This window comes from Pygocentrus nattereri, chromosome 4 (genome assembly GCF_015220715.1).
Source record: "Pygocentrus nattereri isolate fPygNat1 chromosome 4, fPygNat1.pri, whole genome shotgun sequence".
Lineage (NCBI taxonomy): Eukaryota > Metazoa > Chordata > Actinopteri > Characiformes > Serrasalmidae > Pygocentrus > Pygocentrus nattereri.
In genome coordinates, this window is record NC_051214.1 from 32,446,343 (window position 1) to 32,459,657 (window position 13,315).

Consider the following 13,315-nt stretch of genomic DNA (forward strand, 5'->3'; position numbering starts at 1 on the left):
CTATATAATATCATATAATACTACGATGCCAGAAGAAAATGCAGTATGAAATGTTTTTTACTGCTTTAATGGAACTGCCAGCATTTTCAGGTGCAGACAGGTGAATTGATGTGAGGTCATACATTAACTCAGATGGAATCTGGGCGCATTAAACATTAACCTTGGTGAATTCTCCCAGAGCTTTTATATTCATGTAGTGTGGATTTTAACTCTCATCTAGATCCTAAACCCATTCTTATAACCTACTTATAGGGTGTACATGAACGGGATGTTTTACCTACAGGACTGTGGAGCAGGCTTAATTGGCCTGGACTGACCAGTCGGGTATAATCCCTGGCTAAACCTGGAACAGTTATCTAACCTAATCTTTATAGCCTAGTGCTCCGATGTGTGGCTTATCTCCTGTCTGCCTAATTGAAGGAAAACAAAGTGATTTAAAGACCTATAGCTGATCACACATTTCCTTTTTCATATAAATATTCTACAGGAGTCCATGCTTGAGCTCTGAGTTGGAGTGGTGTTTCAGAACTAATCATCCAACAACAGTACTCATTAATGCTCTTATGGCTGAGTGCAGTCAAATCCCCACAGCAGTGTTTCAACATCTAGTGTAAAATGTTTGCAGAAGAGAGGCATCAGTGAAGGGAACACAGGTTTTAGCTATGTGCAGAGGCCTATGTATTCTGTTGCTTTACTGAGTGGAGGACGTTTAGCTGAGAGATGCTTTTTTTTTGAGTGTAATTACAGTAATAAAATTTTCTTTGTCTGGCTTGTCATTTAAAGGAGAACCATACAGAGAGAGAGAAGGAGAATGTTGGGGTGTGGTGGGGTTCAACTTGGGGTCAGCACTGGATGTCTTACAGGCTGGATGTATTACAGCCTCCTGCTGTGAGAGCAGGTCCACTAACTGACACACATGCAGGTGTTCTCATTCATTCCAAATAACCTAAAGAAAGTGTCTGTGAAATTTGTGTAAAATTTGTGTAGTAGACAGTTATGGTGTTGTAATTGTTATCACACTTTATTGTTCTCTGAAGTCTGTAGTATTTTAGGATCTGTTTGTTTTATGCTTTTGTGTGCAAAGAAAAGAAAGAATCATGATGGTAAGCTTCATGCCAGACAGTCAGCTGTCTAAAAACATAGATTTTTAACCTTTAATTTATCTCCCTTTGAATGAATGTAATACCTTCATTGATTGCATATTGTGCGTAAATGACATGGTGTGTGAGAAGTTGCCGGTTGCCAATCATTTAATGGAAAAAATACCCATTTTCAATTTGTGCAGCGCAGCTATAGGTTTATCTCGCACAGCCAGTTTTGTGTTGAAACTATGTGACATTGATACTTGCACAGGTTTCTGAATGTAATGAAGCAGATATCAGTGATTGGTAGTGTTATTTTATTGTGTTTTACAACAAACTGGTTATTATAACTTTGAGTCTTACTGATCAAAGTGTGATTGACCCAGAGACTGCTTTCCCATAATCAGCTGCCCTGCATGGCAAAGGTCTTTCTAGGTCAGGCCCTGATAAAGGCTTCAATGGAAGCTTCATCACAGCAGCCATTCAGCATGACCTAGATTGCTGTCTCGTGCTGGGATTGCAGAAGTGCATGATGGGAAATACCTACATACTGTATGAATTGCCTACCAGCTATTTGTTTAGAAAAGCCAAGGAATGTATGTGCATGCTTGGATGCTTGAGTGTAGTACTTGCACACATGCATTGTTGTCTGAATCTCAGAATAAAAGCATAATATGCAGGGCCTAGTCAAAAGGAGGAAAGCCTTTTATTTACCACACCTTGTTGTCTTAATCACTGTATGTGTACAGCGTTGTACTGATTCTCTGAAACTTTACAATAGTAGAGCTCTTTTCCAGAGATGCTATGGAATGTCTTAACAAGTAGCTGACAGAGTGCCAGCAAGACTAGCCAATAAGTGATGTTTACCCCACAGACCTGCAATGCCAGTTAATAACCACCGGGGGTAAATCCAGCAGATCATTTAAATGGGCCCAGTGGTGGCAATTAAACAGAAGCACTGTCTAACTAGGATTGTCATGATACTAGAATTTTTACTTGTACCGCAAAATCTAAAAAAAAAAAAAAAAAAGTTAATATGGCAGAAATGACATCATCTGCCTTTTTTTTTTTTTTTTTTTTTTTTTTTTTTTTTTTGGACATCTGACAGTTTGTATGTAGTTTAACCCAGGAAGATTCATAGCTTTTTGTCAATAAAAATATAGCATATTGCCTGACTTTCATTAAACTATATTGAAAACAAGTAGAATTTGCATATTGTAAGTTACTTGTAGGTAGACTACAGTCCATCCATCCATTTTCTAAGCCGCTTCTCCGTCAGGGTCGCGGGGGGGTGCCGGAGCCTATCCCAGCAGTCTTCGGGCAGAAGGCAGGATACACCCTGGTCAGGTCGCCAGTCCATCGCAGGGAAGACAGACAGACACACACAGTCACTCACACGTTCACACCTAGGGGTAACTTAGCTACCCACCACGCCACCGTGCCGCCCCGGGGCAGAATACAGTGTGAAATTTAATGTAATATTAGAAAAGCACAGAATAATTTTTCAGAATAACTTACAACCCCAATTCCAATGAAGTTGGGACATTGTGTAAAACAAATTAAAATAGAATGCAATGATTTGCAAATCCTTTTCAACCTATATTCAATTGAATACACTACAAAGACAAGATATTTAATGTTCAAATGGATAAACTTTTGTTTGTTTTTTTTTTCAAATATTCACTCATTTTGAATTTGATGCCTGCAACACATTCCAATGAAGTTGGGACACGGACATGTTTACCACTGTGTTACATCACCTTTCCTTTTAACAACACTCAATAAGCGTTTGGGAACTGGGGACACTAATTGTTAAAGCTTTGTAGGTGGAACTCTTTCCCATTCCTGCTTGATGTGCAACTTCAGTTGCTCAGCAGTCCGGGGTCTCTGCTGTCATATTTTGCGCTTCATAATGCGCTACACATTTTCAATGGGAGACAGGTCTGGACTGCAGGCAGGCCAGTCTAGTACCCGCACTCTTTTACTACGACACCACGCTGTTGTAACACGTGCAGAATGTGGCTTGGCATTGTCTTGCTGAAATAAGCAGGACGTCCCTGAAAAAGACGTTGCTTGGATGGCAGCATATGTTGCTCCAAAACCTGCATGTACCTTTCAGCATTAATGGTGCCTTCACAGATGTGCAGGTTACCCATGCCATCAGAGATGCTGGCTTTTAAACTTTGCCCAGACAGTCCTTTTCCTCTTTGGCCCGGAGGACACCACGTCTATGATTTCCAAAAACAATTTGAAATGTGGACTCGTCAGACCACAGTACACTTCCACTTTGCGTCAGTCCATCTCAGATGAGCTCGGGCCCAGAGAAGCCGGCGGCGTTTCTGGCTGTTGTTGATATATGGCTTTCGCTTTGCATGGCAGAGTTTTAACTTGCACTTGTAGATGGAGCGACGAACTGTGTTCACTGACAATGGTTTTCTGAAGTGTTCCTGACCCCATGTGGTAATATCCGTTACAGAATGATGTCGGTTTTTAATGCAGTGCTGCCTGAGGGGTCGAAGGTCACAGGCATTCAATGTTGGTTTTTTGCTGTGGAATGTTCCAAACATTCCTCAATTTTCCCAGTCTTTTGTTGCCCCTGTCCCAACTTATTTGGAATGTGTTGCAGGCATCAAATTGAAAATGAGTGAATATTTGAAAAAACAATACAATTTTTCCATTTGATCATTGAATATATTTGTAGTTTATTCAATTGAATATAGGTTGAAAAGCATTTGCAAATCATATTATTCTGTTTTTATTTATGTTTTACACAACGTCCCAACTTCATAGGAATTGGGGTTGTAGGTAATTTCTTTTAGTCACCAAGCTGATTTTGTATTGGTGTCTACCATTAGGGAGGCTCACACAGGCCTTACACAGGATTAACCTTAGCTATCTTTTTCTCTACTTATTGATACTTGGCAGTTTCTAACTAACAACACAGACAAACACAGCTTAAGTTAAAAACACCCCAGATGTTACTCAGTTCTGCCCTCCAGCATGTTGTAGTGCAAATTCAAAGTTACAAATTTTATTCCCTTCCTAAGACCCATGACATCTAAGTGCATTTTCTGTTTTCATATATTTGCCACGACCCAACAAATGAAAATGTACCCAATTCACTCTGCTGAGATGTAAACATATGATTGTTAAAGCTAACCACTGGGAAAGGTTTTGCTTAAATAATTGTGATCAGGCAATTATGTAATAGTTGACAGGCATATTGTGATGTTAATCAGGAACACTGTCCAAGCTGAATTTGTTGGTGAGACAAGCCCCAGGTGAGGGTGTGTGGGGTATGTTTATGACCTGACTGTAAAACTGGTTTAATTTTACAGGACGTTAAGACCGTCTGTAACTACTACTGCACTAGAATGGAGCAGTATTAATAATTTTATTACATCACACAATGCTATATACATGGTATTTGTTTATGAAATATAATAAATTTCTCAGGTATTGTGTAATTGCTGTTCTTACTTTATTTTAAAAGCAGGAGAGAGACCTCTTTTAGATAGTTTTAAGTAGATGACAACTATGTTTCAGCATTTAACCTTGGTATTTAAAGTGCAAAAGGATAAAATGGAGTACATTTTGAAGAAAATCAAAAGTGCATGAGGTTTTATAGTTTTAAATCCTAACCTCCATGTGCGTCATTTAGACAGTGACCATACTGCTATTCATGTGATGAACAGTACTTTCTCACAAACACCTTAACTCTTGTGCCATTAGTTTTTTAGTAGTGTTTTTGGGATTCTGTTGTATTTGTGGCTCTTTCTGCAAGCGCATATTTGCCCAGGAGTTTTGTGTATTGATATGGCATCTGATGGCCGTGTCATGAAGGAGGTGTCTGGTTTAATTAGTATTGATTGTGATTGAGGTGGTGTCCATGCGCCATTCTGTGGAGAGTTCAGACACAGTCCACCCCAGAGAAATGCTGATGATTTGCAGTCAACATGCTGCACAGCAATGCACATTCTCTTAATCGCAAGTCATAATTTCACCTATCAGGATCAAGGACTGTTTGACATAATTGTAAAATGTAATTTGTACTATATATACCTGAATTATCTTTTATTTGGATCATTAAATAAACAAGATTTTTAAAAAAGACAAAATATTAAAAATGTACTGAATTGAATCATTGCCAACTATGCATAGCCATTCAAAGATTCTAAAGTATAAAATTGGAAAAAGATAAACAAAGAGGAAGAACTCTTAAAAACACTGAGGCCAAAGGGCAGATAAATGATTGCCTGTTAAGATATTTTTTGCTGCAAGAGGGACAGATTCATGGAGATGCTATTCATGCTATATCTGTTTACTTCTAAGTCTTTAAAATTGTATGTTGTGCATGTCCATGTTTTTTTAAAGACTAAGTTTGAATGCTTAGTCATGCCTTGTAATCTGTTTAGGCATTAGTCTTGTCTGATTTTTGTTTTTGAATTTAGATGCTCTGTCTGTCTGGAATACTCCGTCCGTCCGTCGTAGCTGTGTCATTCTCATGATATCTCCTCTTGACCTCAGAGCAGCCAATGAAGTTTGCAGAAGTGCATTGAACAACCAATGAGCTTGAGTTAGGGACACATGACCAGGCTGTCAGAATGTTCAGTGTACATGGCATGGTGCTATGGCTTGTGCCCTGCAGCACTACAGTGCCATCAGTGTCACACAGCCAGTCAGCTGAAGAGCATGCCCCTTTCCCTTCTCCTCATCTGCTCTCGTGTGACTCATCCAGCCAATAGAGAGCTGAGGAAAGAGTGTGCTGGCTAACACGCTGTTGTTGGGGGACTTTGGCGAAGGCATACTCACCATTTCCACTGATAACTTTCCAGGATGTAGCTGGGACAGATTTTACCATAAAAAGCTAAATAAGAGTTTTGGCAGTACTGTTACTGTGACTGATATCGTCATTGACTTAGAAACAAGCTAACAGGCTCATTTTGGCACCTCTTTCCCTTTTTTTCAGTAGTACATTCAAAGCAATATTAATAGGAAATAGCTTTATGTAGCTATAAAATATATTTGTTTGATGTTGTAAAAAGCTCTTAGAGATGTTTTAACTTCCCACTAGAAGGTTTGGTCACAAATAAACTGAGATTCCATTAACGTGAAAAACTGACTACTCAGTTATTGCTGTTTTAAAAAACTTTGTGCTGATTCCAGTCCAAAATATGCAACCAGTAGTTTTAAGTTGCTCAGAAGTTCTTGTTGCCCCCATCCTTCTTCACTGGCATCATTACAAATTCATTCATCTTCCTTAATGCATCATTCAGAATTGTTAACCTTGGAATTGAGTAGCTCCTCAAATATGAATGCTGGCTCTCACAAAAATAAAAAAACCTTTTAATAAGGAAAGGGGGTGAGCTCAGGAAGATTTAACTTTGTGCTTTTTAGAGACTTTTGGTTTTTAGTGTAAAGGACCTTGTGGTTTGTCATGTTTATCCTTCAAGGGTTAAAAGGACATTGCATCCAAACTGAAATGTGTATGTGACTACTTGCCTTCTCCTGAGTTTTTAGAGCAAGGATGTCCACCTTAATTTCTGTTGGGCCACAGCTCCAGAGATTGGCATTTTTTTCTTTTTTGCCCCACTGATTTCAGCTCATGAACATCTTGCTAATTAACTGATGAGTTGGATCGGGTGTGCTCAATAAGGCAGAGTGCTCAACTCTGAAAAGCTGTGCCCTGGAATGAAGCCAGTTTTACACCCCTATTCTAGAACAAGATTTATTTGTTTAAAGGCTAGAACAACTCTGCTGATTATATATGTTTGTAGTTGCATGCTTTTATTTGTTTAATGCATGTGGGGTATGTATTGTGCAAAAAATCTATTAACATTTGTGTATGGCATGCTGAGTGTTGTGAGTAGAAGATGTAGATGGAGGGAACAAAAAGGTTTAAAAGGTAAAATTTTTATTTTTTTTTTTTTTTTTTTTTTTTTTTAAACAGGCTAAGGGAAAGGGATTGGCAAATTTACAATATTGTGATAAAGTGCGTCACATTATGTCACAATATGCTTTTCTTGCTGTGGGTGTTGTCAGTACTTAAAGAACGCTAACCAGCTGCATGTTTCATCATAAAGAGAGCACAGATATGCAAGGTCGTCTGTACAGCTATAAGTATAGTACATTTGATAGTTTTCATCCCATGCACCCTGTCTGTGTCTTTCAGCAACAGCCTCTATCGCAACAGCAAGAATCCCATCTGAGGCTTTTCTGAAAAGCTCACTAGTATAGTTTTACGTCTGGTTAGTCTTTTTGTCCAGTTGACTCATTGAATGTCCTCTAAACACAGTAGGACTATATGGTCTCACTTCAGCCTATTTTACAAAGACAGTATTAAAAGTCAACACATTAACCTTTTATACCTCGCAATTCTATTCGGTCAAAGTCAGTTCATGTGACCCTTGGTACTGCAATTTACTTGGTACTGCAATAAGCCTGCTTGTGTCCACATGTGTTTTGGGAAAGTGCTTGTCATTGTGCTTAAAAGCAAGCTAAAATCAATCAGTTTATGTCTGGTGGGAATATGCCAAGGCAGCAATATTAAAAGTGACCAACAACTTGTGTCCCAGTGCCATGGTGTCAGCAGTACATTGCAGTGTAAGCAGGCCATTGTTTACTGCCTGCTCAAGTCATATCTTAATTAGCAAAACAGAGTACACTAGGCTTATGTCAGATGGTATCAGGTAGTGTCAGATGTTGGAATATGTGCATTTTTTGTATGCGAAGATGAGCTTGTTATTGTTAAATTGTCTTGTTACAGTAAATCTGATTAACACTTTCTGTGAAATTCACAACAAAAACCAAATCTTCCTAGTTTTTTTTTTTGTTTTTTTGAGAAATGTCTTAAGAAAACGTCAGTGTCAGGTTCATGATGTGTTCTTGATTTGCAGAATTGTTTGCACCATTGGCCAACAGCTGTGTGTGTTAATGTGTGATAGTTTGTATGTATGTGTGTGTGTGTATATATATATATATATATATATATATATATATATATATATATATATATATATATATATATATATATATATATATATATATATATTTTTTTTTTTTTTTTTTTTTTTTTTTTTTTTTTTTTTTTTTTTTACACACAGACACTTACTTTAACATACACTGTTTCACAGTAGCTTAGACATTCTAGCAGTGGCAGCTTGTGGCGTAACTCTTGGCAGGACCTCATGGAAGCTCGGTGCCAGTTTAGAGCATTAGTATGGCCAAACTGCTCCAGTTATTGGCACCACGGTCCAACTGCTGTGAGTAATTTTCAGTTCTTCTCAGGGTGCAGAGTTTCTCGCCAGGCAGAAAACGTTTTGGGCAAACGGTGCCTGCAAATGTTTAGCTTGGTTCAGGTTTCCAGTTCTCCTGTTGCCTCATTTTTTTTTTTTGCTCCAGTGAAAGCCAAGAGCACTCTGTGGATAATTAGAAACTTACTATAAGTTCACAACTTTGTGTGAAATGCTTGAGTGAAAAATATGTAATAACTGACAGGCATAATGTAGACAAGACTAGGTAAAGTTAGGTGTCTCCTTAAGTTACAGGAGGCAAGATAATCTGCTAATATGCAGGTGTGATTACATTATATTTAGTGATGACATTCCAGTGCTGTTTTCATCAGCGTTAGGAGTGTACAGACTTATTTAGGTATAATAAGCTGACTTCTTAATCCATTATGAAGCTTAATTTGGAGTTATGCTCATAGTGCCATGACATGTCTGCTTATTCAGTTCTTAATCATGCACCACAAAATCCAAAAGCGTTAAACAGTATTTTTTAGTCAGGATGCAAAGTTATCATGATAAAGGATATCATTGTGATCCAAATTAGGTTACAGTATACCACATGTAAGCGTTACAGTGTCTTACCAGGTAGTTTGTATTTTCCCTGGTGGTAATTTAATTGCTATCCAGTTACCAGCTGGAGTGGCTTGTGTATTTACTTAATAATATATCTTCTATTATCACTTAATTTATGACAGTACCCATATTCTGGCACATAAAAGAGAATTGTATAATAGTTATTTGCATAATGTCTGCCCTGACTTGGGCGAGTAACAATATACTCTGCCCATGACTTCGTTTCTTTCTTGGTGCTTGCTTCATGATTCAATGTGCTCACAGTATTTTAAACAAAACTTGACAAATTATGTTGTTGCACAGCTTACTAATGAACATGCTGGAGTGCATTGTTGTTACACTATGTGGCCAGAAGTATGTGAACATGACTTCTAATTGTTTCTAACAGTATAAAATCAAGCATATTGCCATGCGATGTCCATTAAACATTTGCAGTAGAAGCGGTCATACTAAAGAGCTGAGTTTAAACATGGCACTGTCATAGGATGTTGCATTTGTCACAAATCAGCTAATGATATTTTCGTTCTACTAGATCTGTCCTGGACAACTGTGCTTATTATATTATATGATCAAATTGCTATTATTGGGAAATCGAGGCATCTATGAGCAGCAACAGTTCAGCCATGAAACAGTGGATCATACAGTTGCTGAGTGCTAAAGTATGTAGTGCATTAAAAAGATATCACATCTTCTGTTGCATCACTCACTGAGCTGCACACAAGCCTAAGATCACTATTTACCGTGCCTGTTGTTGGCTAGAGAGGTGGAAAACACACCATCGCTGGACTCCTGGCAGTCTGATGGACAAATCTGTGTTTGGTGGACGCCTGTAGAAGGCTTTTGGAGTGGGGCTGGTCTTCAGGGTTTGGGCTGGACCCCTGAGTTACAGTAAAGGTTTATGTTCCTGCTATACAGCATGCAAAAAAATATAATTTATGTATGCCTACAACTTTGTGACAGCAGTTTGAGAAGGGCCTTTTCCTTGGCTGTGCCGTTGTACACAAAGCGATGTCCTGAAAGACACGGTTTGACAAGTTTTTTGTGTAAAACGTTTAGTCACTTGCACAGAGCCATAGCTACAAACACCACTGAACACCTTTTGGATGAATTGGAATGTCGATTGTGAGCTAGGTCCTTTCGTCCAACTGGTGCCTGACCTGTCAAATGGTCTTTTGACTGAAAAGGCACAAATTCCCACAGACACCCTACAAAGCCTTCCCTGAAGACTGGAGGCTGTTTCTGGCCACAGAGAGGTCTAACTCTATATGCAGTGCAGTTGGTTACAAATGCATAATACTTATTAGTGCAAAAATAATGCCCATTTTCTGTGATGCACATTGTTACAGTTCTTTCATCGCAGTGTGACAATGCTATTGTTACATCCGTAGCAATTATATAAATTATCATGATATATGATCATATTGATTATCGAATCAGGGCTAGCAGAGAGTTACTTAAACTGAGCATATAAGAGACAGATGATGCCCCAAAAAAGAACATTTTAGCTGCTGAATCTACTTTGGTATTCATAATTGAAATCTGTCTCCTCAAGATAAGGCTTCTTGCTTCACCATGACATCTGAACAAGAAACCATCAATCATTCATAAATCATATGAGAAAAGAGCTCTGTGATTTTTAGCTCTGTGATGCTTTTTCTCTGTGCTTTTCAGCCTTAGTAGAGTTTTGGTTAAAGTTTAGTATTCTTTTTTTTTTTTTGTGTTTCTGTAGTGATGTTGGTTTACCTGTATGTCTTCTTTTTTTGCATACCAGCAGAGAATAATCTATAAAGTGTATACTGTACTTTATATTATAAATCTCTTTTTCTAACATGTGTTTGAGAGTTGGCAACTTATCAAGGCCCAGTGCTATTAGAGAAGGAGCATAAGAGGGATATAATACAGTTAGAGCATTCAGGTGTGATGACTGTTAATCCCTGTGCCACTGCCGGGGCACAAGTTCACACTACTCACTGAGGTAGCCCATTAGTGTGATAAGAACATAAGAGTGTGGTTCTGTATGAAGGAGGATACATATACATAAACCTCTTTCTCCTGTACCTCCTCCCACCAGTCCTTTTTGGATCTATGCCATTGTTTTCTGTGAGCTCAGGGGAGCATCATTCTGGACGGGGCTTGGTGACGCTACACCCTTTACAATCTTGATGAGAAGTGCACCCTCCTCAGTTGCTTTTCGGGTTTCTCTCTCTCACTCTCGCTCTCGCTCTCGCTCTCACTCTCATTCATTCTCTCTCTCTTGCTCTCTCTCTCACTCTCTCTCTCGCCTCAGCAGTCACACAGCGAGCGTGACTCTTTAAGGCTTCTCTCTGCAGGGATTCCTTGCGCAAGGCTGTTTGCATACTACTCTGAGAGTGTTTTTCTGATGGGGGGAGTAAGGGACAGATGTTTGTGTGCATAGGGCTGTTTATAGCATTGTGTCTTGTTTGATACCTGAGGTATGAAGAAGTTTGTTACCATTGTCCTTCGTGGCCTGGTCAGCCTGTCTAAGGATAAGCCCTGGGGGAAGGAGCATGCTCAACATCTGAAGAGAGAGGGCAAGAAAGGATGGACTGCATCCAAGTGGAGTAAGGTGATGCTGTTAGTTGGCCTACAGGGTGGGAGGGGCCATCACCCTACACTAACCTGTACCTAAATGGTAAGGTCTGAACTGTTTGTGTTGTGGCAGTCAACAAAACCAACAAAAACGGATATATTGTGCTAATTCTTGACTTAACTTCAGTGTCCTTGTATCAGCTTATTGACTTAAGTCTTGGATGGTGTTTTTTAAAAAAAGTACTGCATACATATCAGGTGGTCAAGGAAAATTGTTTGATGATCAGATTGAGAAGCACACAGTTTCTCATCTGTGACTAACTTTAGCTACCTGCTGGTCAAGTTTTATTTTCGCGTAAATGTGCAGTTGTGAGATGATCTCTCTGACATTTGAGGTGTTCAGTCTTCTCTTTTGGACACTGATGTAGCATGTGTGCAGTGGTGCTGTGTATAGATTTAGTGGTAATATCAGTAATGCATCAGAATTTGCAAACACTGTCCTAGCAATGTTCAGTGCCAATACAAAGGGTTAAATAAACTCCTGCTGTTGATGAGATTTGTTTTTGTGGCACAACAGCATAACATGCTTTGCTTGTATTAACCACTGTGGTTATCAAAGAAAACTTAAGCAAAATTAGGTCTGTAAATTTATGTTTTAGAACATTAGTCTGAAATGTGGGCATGGGAATAGCCTAAGTGTGGAATGACTAATTGGCAGTGATCTTTTTTTTTAGTTGCTTAAATATTAGTGTTTTCCCTAAAGTGCTTATTCTGTAATTAATGTATAAAATGATTCCTTCCACTGGGAGGAAATCACCATAATCGGCAAGATTATCATAAGTCTCCATTCTTCACCACTGTCCAATAGTCTTTATTTTATTGCACTTAATAGAATTGCTTGTTATTATGGTAATGGATTAGGTCTGATGTATTGATGTTGGGAGGGGTATGGTAATGGAAGGGCTCAGCAGGGACTGTGCTCTCTCATCCTTGTTGGCAGTCGTAATCTTTTTATCCCCATTGTTCCGATTAATCTTATCAAAGAAGGACGGCCGCCACCGCTTCCTAACCACTTGGACATCTGAATTATGCATGCTCTTTTTTTCCTTTCTTCTCCCTTTTTACACTGCAGAGGAAAAATGACAGCGGTGCACGTTTTTTGACATCACATTCGTTTTTTTGTCCTTTGCATGGAAAAGAGTATTTTTTGGGGGAGGAAAAAAGACGTGTTCAATTTTTAGGATGACGCTACACTGGTGCAGAGCTGTCTGTTTGCTTGCTGTGTCATGGTATGTACTCTGCTTAGGTATTCACTGGAGGATTCAAAACATGTTTAGAATAACAAGGAATGACTAAAAAAGGTAAACATTAAACTGTTATTTCTCATCATAATGTGACTTTTACATATTTTCCTGTCTGGCTGTTGTCTGACTGCTCTTGTGATACATTTTGGAAGAAGTTTTACTGACCAAGGCCTGTACTATGATGTAAAAATTGTCACCAGTACTGCTTTTAAGAAGCTTACAATTCTGAAAATGTTGGCCAATACAATTTAATGTGGCCAAATGTCTGCAAAAGTTTTAGTTAAAGCATTCTCTGTGATTCTCAGTTGTCATACATACACATATACATACACATTACATTGGCCAAATTCACTATGTTTATTAGGACTTTTCAGTAATGAAATGCTGATGCTTTGGTATAGCAGATTTCTGTGTCTTATCAGCTAGCTTCTCCATTATTTGAGGATTACTTAACCTCCCCAGTTTGAAGAGTGGCCATTGTAATTTCTATTTGGCCTTGGAAGTCTCCTTAGCTTGC

At 38.7% G+C, this 13,315-nt stretch overlaps 1 protein-coding gene across 4 annotated transcripts in view; it reads left to right on the top strand.

The window, feature by feature from the left end:
* Positions 1-13,315, top strand: part of ppp1r13bb (protein phosphatase 1, regulatory subunit 13Bb) — a 63,050-nt gene that overhangs the window by 1,985 nt on the left and 47,750 nt on the right. The gene's annotated exons all lie outside the window — the stretch shown is intronic.